The sequence below is a fragment of the Passer domesticus genome, chromosome 3 (assembly GCF_036417665.1).
Source record: "Passer domesticus isolate bPasDom1 chromosome 3, bPasDom1.hap1, whole genome shotgun sequence".
NCBI classification, from domain to species: domain Eukaryota; kingdom Metazoa; phylum Chordata; class Aves; order Passeriformes; family Passeridae; genus Passer; species Passer domesticus.
In genome coordinates this window covers 29,929,583-29,956,393 of record NC_087476.1, presented here as the reverse complement: position 1 = coordinate 29,956,393, position 26,811 = coordinate 29,929,583, and the positions used below count along the sequence as shown (strand labels likewise).

The following is a 26,811-nucleotide window of genomic DNA, read 5'->3' as shown; positions in this document are numbered from 1 at the left end:
CTCCAGGTTGTACAGACCCAGTTCTCACATATCTTCTTCATGTCACAGATGCTCCACTCCCTTAAAACATCTTAATGGCACCTAATGGCATATTCAATTCTTTCCAGTTTGTTCATGTCTCCCTTCTACTGTGGAGCCCAGAACTGGACAGAGCATTCCAGGTGTGGCATCACCAGTTCTAAGCAGAGGTGAAGGATCAGCTCCCTCAACCTGCTGGCTGACTCTTGGTTAAAGTGTGCTGCATCCATGCATTACCACACTCAATAAGAGAGCACCATTGCGATGCTCATGCAGCTGCATTAACACCAGCAGAAGTTTTTTTTCACAAGCCACACAACGTAGCTGTGGAGGTAAACACTATGATCTATTTTGGAAGCCAAAAATATAAATTTGTTTTAAAAAGGACTGAATGGTGAAGTAGTTCAGCATCAACCAAATACAGGTTCAAATAAGCCACTCCCCTTTCCTCCTCCCCTTCCAGTCAGAGAAGAGCAAAGGCAGAGACCCTGGGCTGAGATAACAATTACTGAAAGCAAGGGTCAAGGAATAAGAATGCACCGTGCCAGCAGCAATATTTATAACATAGGTATACAAAAAGAGAAGGTGCTTTACCCACAAAAAGGGGTTTACTGCCTCAACTTAGTTCCTCGTGGCCACCAGAACAAAGACAAGGTGGTGGACACATTTGCCAGCCAACAGTGTTTGCTGTTTTCAGAGCTGCCTTCTCCGAGAACCAGGAAGGCACAGGCAGGGATGAGAGAGGGCAGGGTTTGCAGGTGCTGATCTCCTCCAAACCCTTGGAGGAAGAGAGAGAAATAAAATGACACTTCCAGGGGCGAGCTCAGCTGTTCTTCACCCTGAAGCCACACCCCAGCAATGATGGGGGTGCTATAGAATAGCAACCTAGAGCCACAGCCATATGCTCGACCCCTGCTCTGCAGAACAGATGGGGGTTTTGACTATTGCTGCCTATCAAACACCGTATTTCAGACACAAACTCCAGCCCAGGATGCCACTAAGCTGCTAGAAGCTGGCAGGACACACCAAGAGGAAGGAATTCACCTCCCTGCTGCCTTTTCTCTTCACAATTGCTGTATTTCATCATCCTCACTGAACTACCATGGAAGGATGAGCTAACGTCTGGCCTGAAAACAGTGAGATCTCATTGAATTGGAGAATAATGAAGCCCAGGTGTATCAGCTGGGTCAGAGGTTCAGTGGGAAGTGACAGGGGGAGAGTGCTGAATGGAGCGTGTCTGACAGCACCACCACCCCTTGGAGGTGTTCAGTGATGCTTTCCTGGAGGCATGAAAATAAAGGGCCATGAAAATAGCTCCAGGGTTGGCAGGTACAGGTTGTATCCTTTTGTTTCCCTGTATGGCTGACTGCATAGGGCTTTACAAGGAGTATGAACACCGACAGGGTGAGGAGAAGAGGGCAGCCAGACTCTGGAGAAATTGCACTTCTATGCATTCATCTATGTTAAGATATTCTTCACGTTACTGAAATATGCATAGTGAGGGGCCCTCCAACACGCATTGTGAAAAAGTATGATGCAGCATCCCTGAATGCTTTGGCAAAATGTGCTGCTGGAGGCAGAAGGGCAGACTGGCTGGTGGCTGCTCTGACTTCCTGGGGTAGGAAAATTCCTACACAAATAGAATACAAATTAGGGAGGGTTTGGGAAAGACAGGCGTGGTTGTAAAATGCTCGACAGAAATGCAGTGGAGCCAACACTTGAGCCAAACAGCGTTCAAGTCAATCTAATTTCTTTAAAAAAATCCCCAAACCTGTCTGGGCCCAGCCAAAATGTGAATCGCTGGTTGCCACAGCTGCTGTAGGATGAGAATATAGAGGGCAATTAAGGCTTTTAGCAGGTGTCTGGGGTAGCATATTCCCAGAATTTTTATCAGTGTAAAAAGAAACCTTGAAAAGGAGGCAGAATTTGGGTTGAAGGCAACAAAATGGCAAATGTTAAAGTATTATAATTTTTTGAGGAAACGGTGAACGTTTTTATTTCCATTTTTTTTTGTCAGTCTTAGATGGACAGCAATGTAGAAGGACTTGCTTAAGTTTATTGCATGTGCCAAAGAGAAGAGATCAAGGAATGTATTAAATCCTGGACTGGTAACACTGGGGGGAAAAAAATCAAGTCATTTGTGCAAAATCCATTTAGTTGTGCTTTTGGAACAATATAATCCAGTTGTCTAAGAGCTGCTTCCCTCTGTTTCTCCTAGGGCTCAGCTAGCCAGGACTACCTGCTTGGGCCACAGGTTAGAGACAAAACAAAAACCCAGAATAATTGTAATTTTTAGAAATAAGAAATCTTTGTAATGCCCCGATTCAAGGGAAAGTGGGAACTCATTCAGGCTGGGCACAGAGCCTTTCCCACGGAGGCGCCTTGGGGAGCAGAGCACAGTCCGAATTCAGTGCCTGTACTTACGGCTATACTTCTGAGCAGCAGCAGGGAAGCACAAGTTGTCCTCTCTTGTGTTTCAGCCAACAGAAAATTCAAAATAAGGATACATGCCAGTTGGAAACCAATTCCAGTGCCACAAGGAACCTGAAGAAAAATGTGGGTATGACTTAGAATCCCAGAAAACCCCGTCTCTGCGTCAGAAAGAAACAATGCAGAACCACGGTGGGAACTAGAGATCACAGGGAACAGCAGTGTCCCCATCACCTGTGAGGCTGCTGATCATATTGTGGAGAAATGGTTGTTACCTTTTTCCAGCCCTAAAGGGAAAGAATTAAGAGGTATGAAATTACACATTTTGTTGCAAATAACTCACAAAGCCTCCTCAGGCTAGTACAGACAGCAAACATATAATTCAGTCCAAGAAAATAGCAATACTGATTGCTGCCCTGATACCATGCAGAGGAAAAGGAGAATTTTTAAGCAGGACTTCACAAAAGGTGATAACAATAATCTTGCAGTTCTTCCAAAAGCATAGGAGAGCCCAAAATATCATATGTTAAAAAACAGAAAAATGTGAACCCTGATCAAAGGTGCTCTGCTTCACCTGGCTTTTTAATTTTTGTTGTTGTTTTGATTGCACATAAATTCCTTCTCTCTGCATTAACCTTACTTTATTTACAAACACTTTGCTTCCTATTGTTTTGATGTGCCAGTGCTCCTTAGCCTGAAAGAAAGAAGAGAAAATTAATAGAGCTGAACCTTAACATGCAGCTGTCTCTACCTAAGTCTCAGGTCTTGTGCTGAGGCATTGTGCCTTTGCTCCAGAACAGAATCACCATGCAGGCAGCCTCTAAGGACTGAAGATGTCAGGGGTGCAGTTTTCTTCAAGGATAAGCACCACGATGCTACCCCAAGTCCTGGAAGCATTCCTTCTGCCCTGGCTTAATCTGCATTTCAGCTCCAGGCCAGGTCTGTTTGTTACCCACAGCAGACCTCTACAGAGCTGACAACCAGATTAAACTGCAGCAGACAGCTTTCAGGAGCTGAGCTAGTTTTTTTAAAGCTTACTGAAGTATCTCTACATTACAATGCAAGCTGCACTGTGGATATAGTTTGACTCGCCTTATTTACACAAATCCGTGATCTTGAGAAGAAGCCAGAAGGCATGCAAGGCAATTCTTCTTGCAGGAATTGTATCAAAAAGAAAATCCCTATTTCCCAGAGGTCATCTTTGCTTTAGGGACAGATGCAAATCAGCACCTCCAGCAGAGAGCAAACTTTTTTGCTGCTCATGCAATTCCCTCTCCCTCTAAGCTGATTCTGCATAAAATCATCGCATAACTTGAAACTCATGGTCTTAAGAACAATAACTTGGAGACTGCATTTAACAGAGCAAGCGTGTGATGCCTAGCATAATAATATATTTATTCATGAGCTATCTAATAACTGAGGATGCATATTTTATCATAATGCTCTGATACAGAAAAACAAACACTCTTTGTAGTTCTGCACTGTTTTGCTTGCTTTGGTATATTGATAGAGCTAATGACCACAGCTTGTGCCTTCTTTGCTGGGCACAGAAAATCCCTGCTTTGATAACACTGTGCTGTGGCAGAATGATAAGGTGCACCAGAGAGCCTGGTTCCTCAGCAGTGAGACTTTGAACAGAGCAGCAGAGCAGTGTGGGGTCCTTAGAGCCCCAAAGAGCAGGCAGGGACTCTGCCTGGGAGCAGCCAAAACCATGGAGAAAGCACCAGCAGGGATCACAGACAAAACCCAGGGGTGACACAAGGTCGGAATACATGTATGTATGTAAGCTGCTCAGGGCTAGGGGAAATCTGATTGTAGCAATATTCCAAAAAAAAAAAAAGCCCATTCACACCTTTTTTATTACCCTGTGATAATTCAGCCCCTTTATGGCTGTTGCATGTACTGACACCTGTCTGTACAATTTGGATGAGGACAGTGGACCATTTCTGTTCATAAAGCATATGTAAGAATGGGCCAGGCACAGTATGTGATTTCCCAGGAAAATTATCACTGGAGGAAAATTTAAAGTTTATTATGCATTTAATTTCTACATCATTAATTTCTTTGCCAGAAATGCTGGGGTTTACCTTCCTTCCCCAGGGATCAGACATCTTGCCACTGCTCTGAATGAGAGTAAGTCAAAAACATTTTAAAATGTCCTGACCTCCTGGAAAAGTCATTCCCCTCAGATCAAAATGCAGTGTGCACAGAAGCTTGCTTTCAGAGCTGTAGAAGGAAAAAATCTGCATGATGTATTGATACAAGCTGCACTGTAGGAGCAGGGAGACAACAATGGATTAGACTGGTGTATAAAAACACCTTCCCAAAGATTAAGATAAGTTTCCCTCTGTGCTGGCAGTGAATGAACTGAATTCTCCATTTGCTTTCCCAATAGACAGGAGCACCTGAGGTAAAGGTTTATTACAAATACACCCCTTGGGAGACTGATGTTGTGTTTTCTGATGGCCCGTCAGCTTTCTACTTTCCCTGGATTTGTTTGAGCCGTGGTGTGTGTCTATCTACAGGGTGCATATTTAGAGAGAGTATCTATTCAGTTATTACAGGTAGAGATTTGGCTGCTTGGAGGTACACTCTCTGTTTACTCCTAAGCATCAGTTTGGATGACAATCTCTTAAAGTCATGGTCCAAAAGAAGTCACAGATGATTCTTTTAATTTGAATCTTATCCGTGGTTTGAAGTGTCTTTATGTCTTACTCCTTATCTAATTAGCCCTGTAAAATCCCAGTTTGTAAACACTAATTGGAAGCATGCAAGGGTAAGTGTCCATATAAATCCTCCTCTGCATTTCTGATGTATCAGGTGCTACAGGCAAATAAATCTGACAGAAAAATGCCCAGGAAGTTTTGACTATACAACTGGAAAATTTGAGCCTGTATATGAAAAGAAAGGGGTCTTGTGTTAAAGCCAGTTTAGAACAGGAATCAGGAAGAGTTATGGACAGGCTGAAAATTGCAGGTAGTAAAGGGGGCAAAGTGATAGTAAAACCACAATTTGTAGACCCTATAATTAGCAGTAGTACCATAATGCAGACATAAATTAATAAAAATTGTTAGTGGCGTGTCTGGCTCAGGGGACTGATAACAGGACTGTATATTGAGCTTAGTGTCCCCCACCAGAGAGTCACTGATTCTGAGAATGCCAGTAGCAAAGATCACTACTGTCTGTTGAAGAATTAGATTACTGTCTCAGTTTAGTGTTTCATGTAAGCTCTGTTGTTTGCTGACTCCAAGAAGTGGCCAAAGGCTCAATGGATGGAAAATGAAAACTGCACCTTAACAGAGAAACAGATACCTGAACAAGTATGGAATAGATTAAAAGGCAAATTTTATTACTTTCTACCTACAATAAATATGATTTTAAATATGCAGTTAACATTTCTAGTGCTGTCAGTCAGAGCTTTTGGAGAATTTCTAAAAAACAAGGTAGTTTTGTTTTAACAAATAGCAACAGCCTATCATTGGGAATTATAAAACATAAAATTTAAACATCATATTTTTAAACATCTGGTTGATGAATTCTGGCACAAAATACTAGAAAAATAAGCTCTTGATATTGAGGCATAGAGAAGATATATTCTGAAATAAATGTTCCATGTTACTGCCTTTATGTTATCAGCTTTGAGCAGGGGTATCTAAGTAATACTAAACTGTATTATAAAGGACATCTACCATTGACATGCCTGTTCTTTAATTATGAAAAATACACAAGAGCAAGGATACTTCAGTAAGCAGAGAAATTATTTTAATTACTGCTGCATTATACAGAAATTATTATGCAGAAAAATTACTGAAAAACAGCCTGTGGCAGTGATTTGCTATAACTTGTGGAGGTGTGATAATTTCATGTAAGTTTCTATTGAGAACCAATTAAAACTAAATTTAATATGTCTCTCCTTCTTATCACAACTTTGGTCAGTGTCTTCTGTGGCATATAAAGCTCTAATATTCTTTCATCAAACATAAGATTATTCTTTGGCTAAATGACACTTCCACATCACCTGGCCTATCCTTTCTGTAAGTTCTACTTTTAAGTCCATATCTTTCTTGGCTGTTATGCTTTGGCAATACCAAAGATACAATACCCCTCCTGCAATAGATACAGCTCCAATTAATTTGTCTTATTATATACATTTCCAGCCATCTTTATTGTAATAGATATTTCATATTTCTTTTCTTTCTCCTACAATTCCCTGTTCTTCCTCGTTGCCCTTTGCAAGCTTTGCCTACAGTTGAGGTCTTTATGGGCCTAAGTCTGATAACACTTTGTGCTGGACAATTTTTCACTAGAAAATTGATTCCTGATTTACAGTGGTATAAATAAAACATGACCTCAGGCTTTTTGTCTCATGATTCCTATCTTTCTCATCACTAACACTTAAAAATTCTATTGGGTGATTTCTGCTGATACATCCAGCTCAGATGCAACACTTTGTCCTCCCCTCAGGCTCCCATGTTAAAAAAATAAAAATAAAAAAGATGCATTGCCTTATCTTCCTATGAAAATACAAGAAACTGAAGGAGGGGTTTGAGATGCTTTGAGAGCATTAAGAACGGTGTTTGTCATCTGAAGTGATAGAAAGAACTTAGTCACCATGAAATCTATTAACCATAAACCACACAAACTTCACACACATTTTGTGTTATTAGTATTACAAAGCATTTATATGGTGCCATAGATTTCCACAGCCATTTCTTGCAAGCAGATAAAGCACATTCCTTTCCTGAGACAGCCTGCACTCTACATAAGTCAAGACAAATATTGTATGTGATAAAAATAGAGGACAAAAGTTCAGGAGGGATTGATGTGTGAGACAGCTGATAAGCAGAAGAGTGGAAAGAGAAATGTTTAAAGATTGTTCTTTGGGATCCTTTCAAAACTAGGGAAAGCTGCTGGCTGCATCCATCTGGAAAACCTGCTGACCCAGGGCAAAGCAGAAAGTTTCCCAAAGAGTGTGTCCCACAGATGGGGATGATTGTGGGGCTTCTCACATCCAGCTTAACCCGGGGGATGGACATGGCTGTAGCATTTTTGGGATACTTGTGGTATTTTTGGGTATTTGTGGAGCACCTGGTGCCATGGCAGCCACCTGGAGACGCTCCAGGTGCTGGTGTTTATGGGAAGTTTGTGCCAGAAGAAAAGGCTTGTACCTGAACCCCCTTCTGCCTGCCCTGGCAGGCAGCCTGGCCCAGGACAGGAACCCAGGAGCTCACATTTGGGTCTTCCCCTGGGAAGGGAGGCTGCACTGCCTGTAGCAAAGCACCGAGGGGCAGAGACAGAGCCCAAAGCTGGTGGCAGAGCACCAGCCCAGCATGCAGAGGGTGCCAGTCAGAGTCCCCCACGCCTGCACTGTCAAGCAGCCTTCAGCTTAGTGGCCATCCCTGATGTCCTCCAAGGCTGGTGCTGCCAGACTCACCTCGCTGTTGCCCTCAGGAAATTCCTGACAGGGCTTCACTGCTCAAGCAAGGTCTCACTGAGGACTGACACTGATATCTAACTTTATTATTAATATTAAGATTCTTTCTGTGACTTGCTTGAGGCGGCATAAGCAATAGCACAGCTATTTGGATATGCATCCTCAGGGCATCTACCCAAAGTCATATGGGTTGTTCAGAATTTCTGAATACCTACTCAAAGGTCTCAGATAAAGGAAAAGTGATAACATGTTGTAAGTTTGTAGGCAGATACTCATCTATAAATCTATGATACTTATGTCAGTGCATACCATAAGAAAAGATTTTCCAGGGTACATAGTTTACAATAGAGATTGGGAAGCAAAAACAACATAAGCACAGGAGAAAGAGGAAACTTGCAGTAAAGTTGAATATTCAGAAACAAACAGGAAAGGAGGATGTAAGCAACATCAAAACACACATAATTTAAGAAATATTGTCTGAAAATGCACATTTCACTTTTAAAAACACTTCTAATTATGAAAGCCACAGGGAGGAGAGGAAGAAAGAGAAGATGTCAAATAGTAGCTTTTTATTAGGTCTGCTTAAGACAGGCAATATTGAAGTTCAGAACTTCTAAATGTGCAAATTTTCACATATTCTTATTATGCATACAGTAAGGGTTATACACAAAATACACAACCAGAACTAGCCAAATACTTCAAAATATATCAGTATAGGCAGAGGTTTGGGACCTTCACCTTCTTGATGAGCCAACACATTGTCTAATTGTGTAAAATGCTGATCTAAGAAAATGCTGACCATCTTCTGCACACTACAGAATAAAAGGAGTCAGTGGAAACTGCAGTTAAAGAAACAAAATAGTACCCCCTTTAATCAGAGAGTTTTTTCAAAACTGCAGGGAAATAGTATTTCTCAAAGCAGCAGGCATGACAAATGGGAAATAAGTGCCAAGTTTAATTCACTCACCTCCTTTTAAATAGCAAGCCCACATACAGAAGTTAAAAAAAAAAAAGAATGAGTCCAGAAGTGATGTGTTTCAAAACTGGAGACAAAAATAAATGCCATATTTTTTTAATCAGTCATTCCTATTGGGAGACAACATGGCATTTCAATGTGGAAAAATAATAGTAGCATTAGGTAGAGATGCAGTTCATCATTGTTTCTTACTTTAAAGAAACACCTCCCCTCAGCTCAGATTGCAACCTAGTGGTAGATATTAGGGGTATTTCGAATTTCTAAATCTTCTTGGAATGATTGTCAGTGCCACAAATTTTTAAGGTCACCCTCCAGTTCACACTCACTTTTTTACATGTCTAATCATACCTTAAAGAAAATCCTGCACATGTTGCCTGAATCCACTGCAAACATGGAAAAATCATACTGGGGAAAACGTTTTGAGATGGCACTGACTCAATGCAAATGGGCATTACCCACCAAGATGCTGACCATCCTGGGTTTCCAGCTCAGTAGGCTGTGGGGTAATTCAGGACAGGAGCACACAAGCCTTCACAGTCAGGAGAATCTCCTGGGGGGAAGGCAGAACAAAGGAAAGGAAGGAGCTGGGCACCAGGCAGGCTGCAAAGACAGATCCAGGTTTGGGAGAGTTTTGGAGTGCACATATTTTCTAGGCCTAAGTTTAGATGTGTGCTTGACTGTGCACATAATTTTAAATATATGAGTAGTTTCACATAGCTGAATTTAGATGAAATGTTATTTGATAATTTGTAAATAGTATTTTCTTTATTTTTTGTTTCTTATTTACTTATTCTATGAAGAAAATGAGAAATGCCTCAGTTCCAGTAAAGGGGGAAGCTATGAATTAATATCATAACGTTTTGTCAGAGATGGATGTTTTCAGTTAATACATTTCATACAGTTTCCTAATGTACTCAGTGAACATTCAAGAAACAGAAATAAACAGACAAATAAAGAATTAATTAAATATAAAATCTAGAAAAAAAATTGACACTGCACTTTGGTCCATCTTAATTTAGAACAGAAAGTATTTAATAGATTTTGCAATCTTCCTATAAATATTGTGTGCCTAAATGAGCATTTCCTTTTGTGCTATAAAGGCCTAAGGAAGCAAATTAAAAGCAGTTCATACAGATACATTTTTTTTGCCTCTTGGAGCATGATTTCCCTTCACCCTCTGCAGTACCTTGGGGACTTACCAAGTCATAAGTTACTAAGATGAGAGAACTCATCTCCACCCCACACCTTGGGGGCTGCCACGAATGTGGTCAATAAACCCTACCAGGTATCTACACTTCTTGAATCCCTATGAAATGCAAGAATTCAAGAGCTCTTCTCAGAGCACACCACTTTGCAGCCTTTCTTCTTCGTAACAAGCAGCATGCAAGGTCAAGTCACAAATCAAGCAGTCTCTGTGTCCCAGAGGACACGAGTCACAGGCTTTCCCAAAGACAGCAAAATGGGATCTACAGTGTTGCAAATGAAATTCAAGGAGGCACAGCAGCTAGGGAAAGAACGCACATGAGAGAGGATGTAAATATCCATGGTTACTGGTGCTAACAATGACTCCTGGGGTCAGCCTCCCCAGTTTTCAGCCAATTTCCACCTAAAATCTGCTTGGTTTCCTGCCTTGGTAAGAGGCAAAGTCTTCATAAGAAGGTCACATCCCCTCTCAGGAAGGGCTAGTGAGGAGTTCTGCCATGGTCTTCAGTAGCACCCACTGCTCCCACTCCTCTCCTTTTGTGTCTCTCTCAAGGATCTTGCTTGGGATCTCTTAGAGTAAGTGTCAACTTTAACATGAAATATATTGATCAGATTGAAAATCCGGGTAAATAAACTACAGTCATACACTTATGAAACACGTAAGTGTATGAGCCGTTGCAAAGCCGCCTCCTTATCTTTTAGGTTAAAATTGTATTTTGGTAATCAAGTTCTACTCAGACCAGTAATGGTTTAAAAGCTGGCTGTGCTATGTACACCTTTTTTATACAGAACATGCTATCAAGAAAAAAAATCATTAAAATATAATGTACACTTCCCTTTCCTGCAAGCGTAACAAGATCAGACCAAAGACTTTGATGAAGTGAAGGAAAGCCATTATTTTGTCTCTTCTGTTTGATATTCTGCAGATTGCTGCTGTAAGTTGGTAGACTCTCTGTCTGGGAACAGACAGTGACAAATCAAAGCCACCACTGTCTGCTTGCAGAAGCTCATACAATAAAGATGCACCCTTTACTAGGCAGATGGGTCCCTCCTTGCACCAGAACCCTAAACCCTAATGGCAGCTTCGGACAGATCCTGAGCTTCCATGGGTGGCCTAGAAGAGAAAGATGTGGAGAGATAAATGTTGGTGCAGTACCATGCTCTCCATGTCATAACTTTTCCAGGCCCAGTGTCCCTAGAGATACGGGTTTTCTGCTTCTCTGAAGCCTAACCTTAACCCTAACCTGAATTTGCAGGCTGAAGCCCCAGGCTCCATGGGGGGTCTGGTTTAGATAGACGTGGAGATCAATGTTAGTGCAGTGTCGTGCTCTATACCTTTTCCAGCCCCAGCCCCTGGAGCTGTAGCCTTGGTGGATCCCTGAACACCAACCCTAACACTAACTTGTGGCCAGTGTCAGAATTTCCCCTTTCCTCTCTCAGATTTAGTATGCCCCAAACTAACTGGTAGTACTTATTTTGTCTATGTTTTGGAATATCAGGAAGAACTTAAGAGGATCATATGTTAAAATGTTTCTTGCTGTTTAAAAAGTCCAACTAAAATTAGCTTTTACAATTCACTTTGAAATATCTGTTTCTGGCTGGATCATGTAAGTGATAAACTATTCACCTGTATTTTATGAAATTTTGTGTAATGAAAATCTCAAATCATATTTATAAATGATAAAGTGATTAAGATTTTATATATCTCAATTACATGCTGGTGGTAATCTTTTCATGAATACAAGATGTAACAGGTTTAAGAATTCTTTCTGAAGAAACAATATTCACAGATTTTTTTAGAATTAGTTACTGAATAGGTACTCTTTTTCCCCTGATTATTTATCTCCATCCAGATGCACAGAAACAGTTTTAACTCCAGAGCAGGCTCTATATTTTGGTAATAATAGAACATATGGTAATAATGGAGCACAAGTTCTGGCTGAATCACAATTCAGCTCTTCTCTCAGGCAGGCCCTTGATTACCATGCATGAAATTAATGACTGCAAGAGGCAGAAAGGAAATTCTTCACAGAGCACACTGTTACACTTCTGTGACATGCAACTCTTGAACTATAGCTCATTTTTCAGACACATTAAATGTAGGTCCCTACCTTGCAGTGTAGCAGATGGCAGCCTGTCCATGTTAGGCCATACTGCAGTGCCAGTGCTTCTGCAGCAGTAAGTGACCATCACCTTGGGATGATCACTAAGGGACTGATGCATCTCTGTTGTGAGAAAGGACTGACACAGCTGGGACTGTTCATCCTGGGGGAGAGAGGATCTCATCAATGTGTATGAATACCTGAAGGGAGGGTGCAAAGAGCTCAGAGGCAGGCTCTTTCCAGTGGTGTTCAGTGGGGCAGAAGGCCCAAAACATGGGAAATTCCATCTGAACATCAGGGAACACTTTTTCTCTGTGAGAATGGCCAGGCACTGGCACAGGTTGCCCAGAGAGATTGAGAAGTCTCCTTGGAAATTCTGGACACAGTCCTGGGAAATTTGGTCTAGGTGGTCCTGCATGAGCAGGAGGTTGGACAACGTTATTGTCAGAGACCAACTTCAACACTTCTCTGTTTTTGTGAATTCAGCAGTGCTTTAAACCACCCATGAACTGGAATATCCTGCTAATGGTGGGAATCCAGGATATCTGAATCTCATTACTTCTTCACACTCTGTTTATGCTTTTGATCTTCTGAGCTCTTACAACTTGCTCAACCAATCTGTTGACCAGACTCCAGACTGCAGTTTAACATCATCAATGAGACAATATTGTGATAGAGTCAGATGGTGTCAATGCAACTTTTTTTCCTCACCAAGACCTGGCTAAGTTCTGTTTCTGTGGGCTCTAAAGTAATGCAAGGAATGCCCAGGCAGTTAATGATCACCCTCCTGCTGTTTTTTCTCTTATTTTCCTGGTTATATTGAGTCAGAGCTTCCCTTGCTGGACCAATACTGCTGCCTTCTCTCTGAGTGCCTCTGCTCCTCCTAGAGCTTCTTGCAAAGACACAAAGACCTTCACAAAAGGTAACCAGTTAAACACCGTCACTGCCATTTGCTCTGCATACACCCTTGATCTGGGCAGCAGCGCTGATGTCTTTAAAGCACATTGCTGTTATTTTAGCTGCCTTCTCCCCACTGACATGTCAAACCTCTCTGAAGTATAGCAGAGTGGCTACCTGTCTCTACCATGATCCAGAGATGTATAGGAGCTCTAACCCACCTTGTAACAAAGCCTGGCATGCAGCACATACTAGATCAGTTTGTGGTTTACAGTGTTGAATTTTTCTATTTCTGTGGAAACATCATGCTGAGTTAAAGCTTTTCCTCACCTCCTCACTGCTTTGCTTGATTTATAGATTAGAAAAAATCCACAGATCTGTTCTGACAGATACCCCTTCTCACAGATTTTATAAATCAGAGTGCTATCATGCAAGCAATCAGTTTCCTAGTAGAAGACTTTATGATGAAATATGGAGACCATTCTGTTAGAAATGAGGGGTGCATTTCTGCTCTAGAGCCAGTGATGCCAGTCAGGACTGCACATCTCCTTTGAAGCTGATAGAATAAAAATGGGCTAAAATCAGGGAAAGAGGCTTTCAATGAGGGATGCCCAGGAATTATCCCAGATTAATTTTAGGGTGAAAATTCCACACTGCTGCCCTGAGTCTATATCCAGTGTAGGAAAGCCTAGCACTGTCTTACCATTACCAACAGTAAGGTAAAATATGAGACAATAGACAAAGAAGAGATAAGAATTTCTGAGGTATTAAGGTTGCATCCTTTTGGATGAGCTCCATGGGGCAGTTTTTATCCCTCCCAAACTTAGATACTGTCATACACCAATGGGCTGAGCCATCCCACAGTGCCGTGGCTGGGCTGCACCCAGGTATGGGATGGACTGGCTCCATAGTTCAGTCCCCACTGCTGGCTTGGTCCCAATGTCACCAGCTCCCTAGCTCCCTGCAGCACCACCCGCCTGACCACAAATGCATCAGTGGGTAAATTCAGTGTCCTGAGAGATTGTCCCATTTTTAGGATCCCCTCTGATAAATTTTGAATAACAAAAATAGCCAATTTTAAACCCAGCACTTTTTATTTGTTGTCAAGACTCTGAAAGATGCTTCTTTTCATGCCAGGATGATAACAGCAGAGTCAATTACTTGTTTTGGGATTGATATTGCTATCAAATACAATACTCCTCCTCTTTTCTCTTCAAACATCCTCTTTATTAGAAAATCACTATAATTCTCAGATGCACTTTGAAAAGACCATGTCTTCTTAATAAATGTTACAGTAGTTGTATGGTTCCTCCAAGATGTCATGTTTCCAGGGAGCATAAAGTCAGTAAGTCTCACAACAGTACTGCCCAAAACTCCCAGGTACCAACCCTCATTTCCACACAGCCTTTCCTCTTATTACCCCATCCTCACATTCCCATCACAAGCGGAGCTGAAGTCACTCCTGAAAAATAAATTTACCATTTGTCATGCCAGAAGTTTACAAGGATCATGTCAACCAGCACCAGCCATAAAAATATCTGTACAGTTGCTTTCAGGAGAGGAAAATCTGATATAATTTTAATGGCATAAAGTTATTTATCTCATTATTTCACATGAAATGTGAGATGAGAAGAGTTGGTAACAGAACACGGTCTTTCACTTCATCAGTGTTTCTGAGCAAGTATTTTCTAGTCCTTTCTTATGCAAGACATTTAGCCTGCTTTCTGCTTGCAAATTATTTGTCAACAAACTTCAGTCTTAAAATATGGTATTTTGTTGTTCTGAAACAGTTTTACAAACAGATTTCAGTCTCTTGAGTTCTTAATTTAGGATATTTGCTATTCATTTTTCATCCAGATCCCACCATAATTTTGATTCCCTGACCAGACCAGAAATTCAGCCTGTCAGCCAACTTCCTATAAAATAAACATATGTGCTACTTATTTTTTCATCTTCTTCTGCTTTCCTTTCATATTTTCTTATCTCATTTCCTTTTCAGCAGTTTTCCCCCTACCTCTCTTTTTAAGTGCCTCTTTTTCTTTTTCCTTTCTCCTTGTCCCTATTTCATTCCATCCTCCCCCAGTCTTCCATCCAACAGTTTCTCAAGTGTCATTGAAGTTTAGAAAAATGTGTTTTCTGCAAGTTTTCCACACTTGTATGAGAACTCTTCCAAGAAGAGAGGGTTTCCTAAGTCAAGTGTCTCTTCTCTGGAGGCTGCCACAAGAGCAGAGTTGCTAAGAAAGTCCAGAAAACAGAAGTTAATGTTTCAGACACGCCAGTGTTACCTAAAAGTGTGTGCTATTTTCAAGAATGTCATAAGCCTTTGCCAGCAACCGAAATCCAAGGATATATATTTATTAGTTACCTACAGCCAAAAGAACGTGATTAGCACATGAAAATTCTTCTGTTAGGAAGCACTGCCTGCAACACGTTATAATGAAAAACAGTTGGCAGTTTTCTGAAAACTGCTGGGTCATTGATGGGAGTTTGTTATAGAGGAAAGGTCCTGCAGAGAACCTCAGAAAACCTCAGAATTATATTAATGGTTCTGGTAAGCAATCTTTTCCATCCATCGAGCTGATGTATCTGAAGTCAATAATGAGTAACACTGCAAGAGTTGCAAGCAATCATTTATCAAAGCATATATGTCACGGGAAAAACAAGCAGTGATCAGCTTTACTTTCTGATCAATTAACAGCACTCAGACAAGCAGAACTCAAATTATTTTGAAACCCCAAATGAACTGATCTAGTCATTAGGAAGTCTGTGGTGCTACTTCATGCAAGCAGCTGTTCATTTTATCATATTTACTTTTACAAATGACTGTTATCATCCTGCAACCTTAGCTTTATGGCTCTTTGGAAACTACCCAATGTTTGATTTTTAAGGACTCTATATGCAGTTTAATCTACTTCAAGAGAGAATATTGAAAATTTTGCACAAATTGGAATTGCAGGAGGAAATGTTTTAACAGCTTTTTGCAGGTAATAAAAATGCAATGTAAGCTCCCAGTTAGTCCCTTCACAGCAATGGACTTCCTAATCAAGAAATTCAGTCCAACATTACAGGCAAACCTCTGGGATGAGGAACTGTCTGACAGCTGCTCCCATTTAAGCAGCCTGACATCCTTACCTCAAAATGGCCTACAGAAACTGCTCCCCAAGGCCAAGCAACTTTCCACTCTCCGGGTTCCCATTGCCTTCATGCTACCACCATTTGTTTAACCCCCAGTGCCGCTGCTCCCTTCCTTGCTTTCCCAGGGACCTGAATAACACCATACTTATTGTCTGAGGAGGATCATTGTGGATTTAACTCCCCAGAGGAATAGAAGCAGAACCTTTGGGATGGGGTGTGTTGGAAATGGGAGGGAGGTAATACGTAAAACACAACCTCTGCTCTTACTACAGCAGTGCCTTAAAACTTAGAAAATGGGATAATTCAGTGCAGCTGGCCAGTGCTACCAGCATCCTGTTCCAGCAAGCGTCCAGCTGGAGAAACCCAGAGCAGTGCAAAACATGTAAATGAGCTACATGATGAGTCAAATGCACCCTCCTTCCAGAACTACCTTTCCTCCTTTCATTTGCACTGTTATTGCTACTATGGTTGTTATTTTAAGGATGCAAATGTGAGGGGAAAAAGGAGAAGGAGAAGGAGAAGGAGAAGGAGAAGGAGAAGGAAAAGGAAAAGGAAAAGGAAAAGGAAAAGGAAAAGGAAAAGGAAAAGGAAAAGGAAAAGGAAAAGGAAAAGGAAAAGGAAAAGGAAAAGGGCAGGTGGACAGGGATATAAGGGGCAATTCAAAAGAGAAAAGAAGATAACCAGTACAGAGGTAAGAATTTGCTGAAACTCTACATGTTGCCTTCTCCTTTGGTAAGATTTAGCTTTCAGGCACTCCTGGATCCCTTATTTCCTACATGCAGGTGGCTTTTTAAAATGGATTGCTTGGCATTCACAGGGTTTCCCCCCCCAGTCTCTTCATTTGGCAGCACACACTGAAGCTACTAATGCATGTAGTCCAAGAAAAACAATTCATCTGTAGAAAAGTAGCTTGTAAGTCTATTGTGTTGCAGAGAGACAGAATCTTTGGGAAAGAAACTGTACTGCTGGTGGTGTTCTGTTATCCCTGAGTGACAACACATGGTGGGCACTGGCCTCTGCCCTTGGACCGCTGCTCTGCCACAAGGGATGAAATATTAACTCCCTGAGAGCAGCGGCCTCTTCTCCCCTTCCCCATCACAAGTATCCTTTAGTGCCAGGAGCAGAAGAGCCCTGGAGCCAGGCAAGGGGGGCTGTGCAGGCACAGAGGCACTCAGCAATGCCTCGGTGCCCATCCTCATCCATCTCAAGTTCAGCCAGGGGCAGCAGCGATGGCAGGAGGGGCTTCAACTGGACTGCCATGTAACCAACAGCAAGGCACAAGCCAGTGCACTTGTTTTACTAGATACATTTTTATCCTGAAAAAAACCCTTCATTTTTCGCTAGCTAGGCAGCTAAAGCATGCTTGTTTGCACATGCTCTACTACAGATGAGGTTAATTCAATATTATCTTTATTTTGTGTGGGTGAAGCACTGGCTGCTGAGAAGATGAAAAGCTCTGTGTGTCTGGTGCTACTTCTTGCTGAAATGCCGGATGGGGCTGCACTTTGTTAAACAAGACAGGAATTATCTACCCAAGGGAAGAAGTCCATCTATCTGTCTGAGCCCAGGAGAGAAATTCAGTCTTTAATATGGGTCTTTCCTAAATTATTTATTCCTGTTAGGATAGTGTAAGGTTTCCATAGTCACTGGCTGTCTGTGATTTCTAAAGCATGGCTCACTGCAGGGATCCTCACTCACCAGCTCATTTCCAGTTTTCTTGCCTTCCCTTTGTACAGGGGGATTTAATTGTAGAGAGCTGTTGAACAAAACTGTTGTAGCGTTACTGCCCTTTGGTCCTTATTTACTTCCTCAGCCATTTAGAGTTGTTGGGGGTCTGCAGACAGCTAGTAATTATTTCTTAGGTTGTTAAATACCAGGAATATGCTTAGTGCCACTCAGGACACCCGAGCCACAGCCCTCCAAGCTAGAATCCTTCTCCAAGGAGCACTGCTCTCCAGACTCTGCGCCAGGGCTGGTCTCACCCTGAACACAAACCCAGCCCCCCAGGGGCTTCTCAATCCCCCTATGATGGATATAGGGCTGAAGTGGAATCCATATTCATTATGAAGTTCTATTGAAATTATATTTCCTTTTCAGAGAAGGATCTGCAGATCCTGATGGACAACAAGCTCTCCATGAGCCAGCAGTGCCCTTGTGGCCAAGAAGGCCAATGGTGTCCTGGGGTGCATCAGGAAGAGCATTGCCAGCAGGTCAAAGGAGGTGATCTTGCACCTCTGCTCAGCCCTGGTGAGGCACATCTGGAGTGCTGTGTCCAGCTCTGGGCTCCTCAGTGAAAGAGAAACCTGGAGATCCTGGAGCAGGTCCAGTGGAGGGCAACAAAGATGATGAAGGGATTGGAGCATCTCTCTTACAAGGATAGGCTGAGGGAGCTGGGCCTGTTTGTCCTTGAGAATAGATGACAGAGAGTACCTCATCACTGTCTATAATAAGTATCTGAAGGGAGGATGTCAAGACAATGTTTCCAGGCTCTCCCCAGTGGTGCCAAGCAATAGGTCTAGAGGCAATGGCAAAAACTGATGTGCAGGAAGTTCCACCTGAATATGAGGAAGAATTTCTTTGTTGTGCAGGTGACATTGCACTGGCACAAACTGCCCAGAGAGGTTGTGGAATCTCCCTCACTGGAGCTATTTGAGAGCCATTTGGACATAATCCTGTGCCATGTGCTCAAGGATGACTCTGCTAGAGCAGGAAAGTTGTGCCAGGTGACCCACTGTAGTCTCTTTGAACGCAACCCATCTTGTGATTCTGTGAAAGGATCTAGGAGAGAAGCCAGCAGGAGGAGGAGGGCTGGAGGGGATCCCACGTTTGTCTCTCCTGTGCCCAGACAAGGCATCCTGTGAATGCTTCAGTTTCCTGTCACCCACGGCAGAAGTGTCAATGCCAAACCTCAGCAGAAACCTTGGCTTCACACAGAGCTAGGTAAGAGAAGAGAACACCCGGGACAGTCAAACAGCAACTCCAAAATGGTTTGTTTGTGTAGAATCCTGAGATAGCTTTGTCAAGTTTGTTTACAGGGTTAAATCATGAAAGTTCCTGGATTGAACACCTGCCCCTAGTGCAATTGCCAGCAGAAAACTTCTTGACCTAAGTGGCAAAATGCTGGCACAGACACATATATGTTTATAACTAACACTGTGACAGGACCCCAGCTTGGCCTCAGTCCTGACACCTACATCTTGTTCTTATCAAATCAAGCCACAAAAAAGCCATCATTTATTAGAGCATAATTTAAAAGGCCTTGCATTTGCAACAGGGAAAACTTAGAGGGATTGGTATCATTTTGGAAAGAAAAAGTGTTTGGAACAGGACAGTGGGAGAAAAAAATTTCTGTTTGGAAAAAAACATCCTTGCAAATATGTTTTATGTGTTGGTCGTGCAATTAGAGCCAATCTCACTCAGCCCACAACTTACTACCTCTTTCACCTCTAAATAGGCAAGGGGCCCTTTGAAAGATGGCATCATCCTGCATCTTTAATAAAAGGGAATTATCCTCCCAGGATGCAGGCAAGCAACAATATATCTTTCTCAGAAACAAGGGCCATCACACCACAGTGTTGCTGAAATCGCATTTTCTAGCCACACAAAAAGATCCATGTGGGAGAGGCTTGGCCCCCAAAGCTATAATCTAGAAAATCCATTGTCCTTCCAGGATTTGATAAAAGAGATATGAGGACAGATTTGCTTGGACAAATGCTAAGCAATGAGCTGAGGAAGGAAAGTTCAGACATACACATGCCTATGTTTTTTGAGAACCACCAAGACCATTCCCCACTTCCACTTTCAGCTCATGCATAATTCACTCAGCACTCACTTTGCTACATTCACATGATGCTCTACTGTAACATCATGCATATGGAAATGCTTTGAGCCTTGCCATGAGAAATTATTAAAAATTTGGGGTTTTTTTACTTACTTAGATTAGCTGATCACTTTTGCTCAAACATTCTGCTGGGTCTGGACCTCCTGTGCAATTATTTATAACCATGACTAAAGAGTGAACTAAAGAGGGGAAGAAGTCCTAGAAATTAGCTGCTTCCCTGATCAGTCTCTGATTTGTGTCAAAGGAAACATTTGTTGGTTCCAGTAATTCATTAAGTCTCTATTGTTTCACAGTGCACACAGCAAAATCTTTGTAAAGTGTTTTACCATTAAATCCCTTGCTGCTATTTGTGGCTCTGCTGCTATTCAACGAGGTTTTCAAGGCTCTGGCTCACAGCCTTGTGTACAGCTTCTTATAATGGCTGGTACTATGGGAATCAAAGACTCCATTATATCAATAGATGGTACCTGTCACTTCGTAAGATGCTTTTTATGGCAAGATATTTATTTTTCAAAGATGCATTCCTCCAGCTGTAATCCTACATGTTCCTCCTTTACACTTGCAATGTGCCAGGCTTTAAAGCAAAGGACAAAGCAGCTGAAAATAGGAGTCTTTCCACCCACCCAGCCCATTTCTTTTCAGATAGTGAGAAATTAAAACACAGGGCTTTGTGGATGAATTGCTGTCAGAGTCATTTGATAACTAGGATCCCAGTAGAAGCTTTTATAACAACATTAATAAAGATGTGCTAGCACTAAGATCCCTGCGTGCCGCATACCAATAACACCAGTTAGAATTACTGCCTTCACATAACGAATCACACTTTTTTTAGAAGACAAAAAAATTTATTAAATCTGTCTTCCCTCCCTCCTCGCCAGGATTCAGTAATGACTAGGGTTTTTTCAAAAAAGGTCCTCAGATGCAAAATGCTGCAGCATCACTGCCAGCCTGATGACTGCACTTGCTGTGTCCTGTGGTGGAGCAATTAATTCAGAAGAGTTTGAAAAAAAACCCACCCCATGATAATTTGAAATCTGTTTCCTGCTTCACTTATGTCACCAAAACCAGGACGACTAAATAGTGGGGCAGGTTTGTTAACAAGTGACAGTGGCACGGGTTGGGGCTGAAGGGCGGAGTGCCTCCCAGCGTGGCTTGGGAAGGCAGAAGGGATGTCTGCAGCAGAGTGCAACCTGTCTGTCTCTACACTCCAATGTGCAAGAAATCAGACATGAATGATGGCAGTCTGAGGTGACACTGCCTTGCAGAGGAAAGGCCAGGCACTTGCAGCACCAGCACAGGTCTATGATCTCTTCCTCCCTCTCCCTGCAGTTGAGTGCTGGGCCAACCAAGCTCTAGTGATGCCAAAGGAGCTGACTCTGGAGTGGGGAAATCCAGCAGTGAGGGAGAGGAGATTCCAGATCTGAATTTTTCACCTAGCTCCTGGACAATTTTATTGGGTTATTTCTGGGAAGTTTGATATGCTGGGATGCTTTGCATAGCACATGCTCCACAGAAAGCCCACTAGCTACTTGCAGCATGGAGACACAGCAGAGGACAAAGGTACCAGACTATTGCAGCTCTGGAGGAGGGGTGCTTGGCACTTGTCTCAGAGGGATAAACAGCAGCTGGGTTGTGGATAAATGAGATTGAACCCATTTTGCTGTTCTTCTAGTTCCCACAGCAAGCCCAGCTCCAAGGAAGAAGACCACGATGGCTGAGCTTTAACCAACAAGGCTAGATCTGATGTTACCAACCAGCAGCATTGACTCCTCTGGGATATGAGACTCTCTACCTATTCCTATGCAGTGCCAGTCAGAGGAATATAAACCTGGAAAGGAGCTCCTGAGCCTACAACACCAGTAATTTGCCAAATATGCTGGTCAAAATATTTCATGAGCTGACAAAACTTTGCTTTAATGATGACCAGGTTTTATATTACCACTATCCTATTCCAGATCCTCAGTACACTGATAAGGAAAAATAATTTTTTTATCCTGCATAAGTGTATTTCTAGTTGTTTTTATGTGAATTATATTCTTTGACTTAAATGGCTTTTCTTTTCCTGTTTCTCCAGAATTTAGCATCATGATGTTCTTGCAGGGAATAATTACTTCTCTTTGCAGCTTCAGAAAGACTAAACCAAGCCCTTTTCCCTACCACAAGGGAAGGACTAATCCAAGCCCTTTTCCTACCACATCCATCCCAGGGGCTGTCTTCTGCAGCTCCTCCAGCCTTCATGAATGGGGACACCACCAGCCTGAATGCTACTTCTGCTCCACTGGAAACAAGTCATCAGGGATATATATCCTCAGCCTGGATTTGCCCTTCATGGTTGGAACACACTGATGACAATATTCATCCTGACTGGCTCAGTGACCCAGTGCTTTCTACCCATTTCCATTTCCAGCTGACAAAATCCCATTTATTTTAGTGCAAATTCTCCACACTAGTCTTTAAATGACATTGCCCTTAATTCCACTGATGTTTATCACATTGTTTGACTATTTGGGACAGGCATTTTTTTCTGCCTAATATCCTCATCTTCTCATATTGAGGATGACTCCCACCTTGTCACCCACAAACTTCAGAAAAACCCTCTTACTATTAGTTTTAAGGATCATTCATGAACCTCTATCCCAACTTAATATTTCTATAGTAATTTTACCATGTTAATTGAAAATTTACTTAATTAGGTATTTCCTAATTTTTTAAGAGCATCAATATTTTATTCTGTTCCTTAAAGAGTAATGATAGTTTTATGTCTGAGGTTATTTTATATTGAGGTCAATACTGAAGCAGTTTATCCCCCCTGTTCTCCTTAGTATTAGCACTTTCACTCTTTATACTGTCTAGCCTCTCATCTTCTGTATTTCCATTATTGATATACTATTGTTTATTTGATTTTCCCCTTTTTTTACATTAGATCCTCGGGCATAGGGATAAAAGAAGTCCCTTCCATCCAGCTCCATTCTTTTCCAAGTTAAAATTCTTATCATCATTTATGTCAGCTTTGAGCAAAGAGAATAGTGCCCCAACTGACAGGCAGCTTTCTACTTCTTGCAGTGATACACAGAATTGGGCACTCAGCATATTTTTGTGAGTAAAAGACATAAAAATGCACCCAAGGGGAGTGGGGTTTTTTTTGTTTGGTTGCTTTTTTTTCTATAATTCTGGGCACATACCCCAGGAAGATTCTGAAATGTGTACCATTTCCCTGTGTACCACTGTAAACATGACCACAATACAGTATTTCATTTGCCTATGGAATCAACTCTCAGTCCTGATGAGGCTTTTATGCAACGGTATCAAAGGGACTTTGAGGGGATGCAAGAAGAGAGGAGCAGTTTTTATAATGCTTATATAATATTTTTTTTTTAATTTATTTTTTATACAGATGAGCAAGACCCCTGTGAAACTGGGGTTGCCTACGTGTGAGTGGTGGGACTGGCCTAGGCTGACAATACCAGGTAAAATGGGAGTGAATGTGGATGGGAAAGAACAGGGAGCCAGTCTTGGGTGACAGCATTGAGTCCTGCACACCTGCATGTGCCAGGGACTTAGAGGTTCTGGCCAAACCTGGTGGGGGAAGCAAAGCAGCACCTTTGTCTCTGTTATTTGCCTTAAGTAACCACCATGCTATCCCACCACTGTGGCTGTTAAGAGAAGAGAGAGAATATGTGAAAGGACCATAAACCCCACATGCTGTGTTGCAGACACAACTGCCTTTTGTTTGTACACACAGCCACTGTTCCTCTTCAGCTAACAAATTTGATTTGTGGCCCTTAATATCTTCAAAGTAATGCTCTTGCTAATGGTAGTCATGTTATTGATTTTCATAGGGGCATTTTACTCCATATGAATCCATTGCTTTTAAGGCAATCATGCATCACTAACTTCACTGCAATGGCAGTTTTAATGTGAATATTCAAGTAGTGCTTCACTTCGGGGTTTGTCAACAGCTACCATCTGAAGACAATTTCAAAGCCTTAAGAAAGTGCTTAATATAGCTATTGGATGCTTACCAGTTCATAAGACCCTGCCCCAGCTGCCTCATATATTTTATGCAGAACAAAATCTTCTAATTAAGTAGATGAAAGAAAAGAATTAACATACCACCTAGGGGACTGAACATACATGATTATTAAGCACTATAAAAAAATTTAAAAAGGCTTGCCAGGCCAAAAAAAAGGATTAAAAATGAACTGACTGGGGGAGCATACCATCATTACACCGCAACAGGGAAATTAAAGAGTTCAGACAGATCCAATACCACAACTGATACTGCAGAGATGTGCTGAAAATAAGGTATAAGATTCTTTGAAGCAGCTGTGTATGCTTTTTAATTTCCTGAATCCACTTTCATTTCTCTTTTTGGGATACCATTATGCAGACTTTCTCAAAGGGCCCCACACAGCTTCCTGTGGGTGCAGTGATCCTCTCCACCTGGTGGGATCCAACATCCCACCACCGTGTCTGGCTGCTACAATCCCCATTAGAATCAAAGGCCTCTATTTTCTGTCCAGGTCCAACAGCTAGACAGGGCAAATATGTGTTCCCCTGACCTTCCAAAGAGTCTGAGCAGCTTCTGCCCTGCTCTGAGCCTAAAGGTTTCTACTGCTTCAGCAGCAATGTTTGCTACTTTATCAGTGCTGACAGTCGTGTTGCCTGCACCACCACACCAAGCTCCATCCTTCTCCCATGCCATGTGCATAGGCTGTGTGTCTGGGAAGCACAGGGGTGAGGAGCAGAGCCAGAGCACAAACATAAACACAGTTAAAAAAGACTGACAACTACTTTGGGATGGGGACCATGGGAAAAGGCTATTTTCATTTCAGGTTTAATGCGATGAACTTAATGACAGAAATTACAGGTGTGGTTTGTCCATCCCAACTTCCATTACCTCCAGCATTCATTGCCTGCCTGCAGAAACAGTGACCTTCATCAGAGCCTTTTCCAGCTTCTCCACAAACAAATCTAAGTCTTTGATCACATCAAGAGATTTGCTTGTTCTTTAATGGGCAACAGACACATTAGGGATATGCTCTTGTAACTCACACACAGGGACGGAAGTAGACATCATCTCAGTATCTGAAGGATAGCCAGAACCAGAATTAGTCCATGCTAGACTGGGCTCATACAGTCATAAGTTTGAGAGTAGAGGTCTTAAGCAAACTTAAACAAAAGAGATGAGAACATGAAATAAGTTTTGAAGAAAAACTAATTAACTATGTGTATGGATGGAAAGAGCAATGGATGGAAGAGCAATGCAATATATGTTAGATGAGCCTAGAGTGTTTCTTAGAAAATATAATTGATATTTTTAACTATTATTACTATGCAACACTAAGACCAATATTTAATTTATCGAAACATCTGCGAAACATCTGCTATAGAGCCACACATGAGATAATTTTATTTTGAGCAGAACAAGTAGAAGCCATGTAGTGTAAGGATGCTTGAAGGGAGAATGTCAATGTGATGGGCTGGAATGATGATGATGAGCAAAGTTTTTCAAGAACTGGATCCGGTTTTGTTTTAGCAATATTATTAGTGCGAAAAGTGGACAGGTGGTAACAAAACTTGCCAAGTACACTGTCCTCAGTATGGAGGAGACTGTCACACAGGGAGAGGGAGTCATGAGGACAGGAGAAATCCCAACAGAATGCCATAACACATGAGGACATGAGGACATGCACTTCAGCAATAGTAATAAAAACATGCACGGCAATCTGAGAGCTCCTCAGCTGGAAACACACACATAAAACAATGTGTGGATGTGTGTGGAGGCACATGAGTACTTACATGAACATGTACACTTGTGCATGCACACAAGATCGTGTGTATTCACAGACGTCTCCACACCTTGCAGCCACGACAAAGGCAAGTGAAAGGTTGTAGTGACTCCAGCAAAACACACATTGTCCATGGGGTCTCACACTGTTCCAACCACCTACATACAAGAAAGATGAATTTAAGCTGACTAGGCACAGGAGAGAGTTTTTTAGGATGAACAGAGTGTTCATCACTGTCTTTAGTAGAGAGGACCAGGGCAACTTGGTTTGCTTCACTGAGCAAGACCTGCAGGAAGGACAAGGCTCCTCTACCTCAGATGAGTAAACTCTGAAAAGGGAAAAGCTATTTCAGATAAAATACAACATTAGTACAAAGACAACAAAAGGCACAAACCAACCAGGGAAAAATGAGATTTGAAATCAGGAAGTTGTGTCTGACCACTGGAGCCAACAAAAGCCACAAAGTGAGGCCAAGGCAGTCTCAAGGGAGGAGACAATGCAAAGAACCTTTCTGGATTGTACACACAGGCATGTCACAGGCTCAGCAGCCCATTGCAGATGATTTAGTGTTTATAGCTGGTGATGTCTAGGTGAAGGGTGCTTTATTCTGTGATGATACCAAGGTAAATTTCAAATGACCTCAATTCCATTGAAAACACCTCATGCAGCTCTATTATCCATAAATCAGTTAGCATACAAAAATACACCACAGGAAAAAATCTGTTGCCTAGGGCCTTTAATAAGGCTTTTAAGTGTGCCCTCTTTAGTTCTGTTGCTGTCTGTTTGAAATATGTAAATAAATAATCAGTACATCAATTATTTCTATCTATTTTATAGTCAAAATGCAGAATACCTCTGTCAAGTACCCTTGCTTATTAATTTCTATGCGGTATCTAAAAGAGAATTAGATAACTAATAAAAACTATACTTACTATTTAAGAATTATGTTGAAGAAAAGTCTTGAGGACTCCACAGCAAACATT

The 26,811-nt window shown here is 41.8% G+C and overlaps 1 long non-coding RNA gene across 3 annotated transcripts in view; it reads right to left on the bottom strand.

Annotated features, from left to right (window-relative positions):
- The window catches only part of LOC135296252 (uncharacterized), a 66,895-nt gene that overhangs the window by 18,763 nt on the left and 21,321 nt on the right, over window positions 1-26,811 (bottom strand). The window contains exons 3-4 of one of the 3 annotated variants that reach the window (XR_010358318.1): window positions 25,839-25,986; window positions 2,443-2,562 (exon numbers count right to left, since the gene is read on the bottom strand). This is a non-coding gene — a long non-coding RNA (uncharacterized LOC135296252). Of the gene's footprint in view, window positions 1-2,442; window positions 2,563-25,045; window positions 25,125-25,838; window positions 25,987-26,811 lie in introns of those variants that run through there. The other 2 variants (XR_010358320.1, XR_010358319.1) reach the window with 2 other exon arrangements.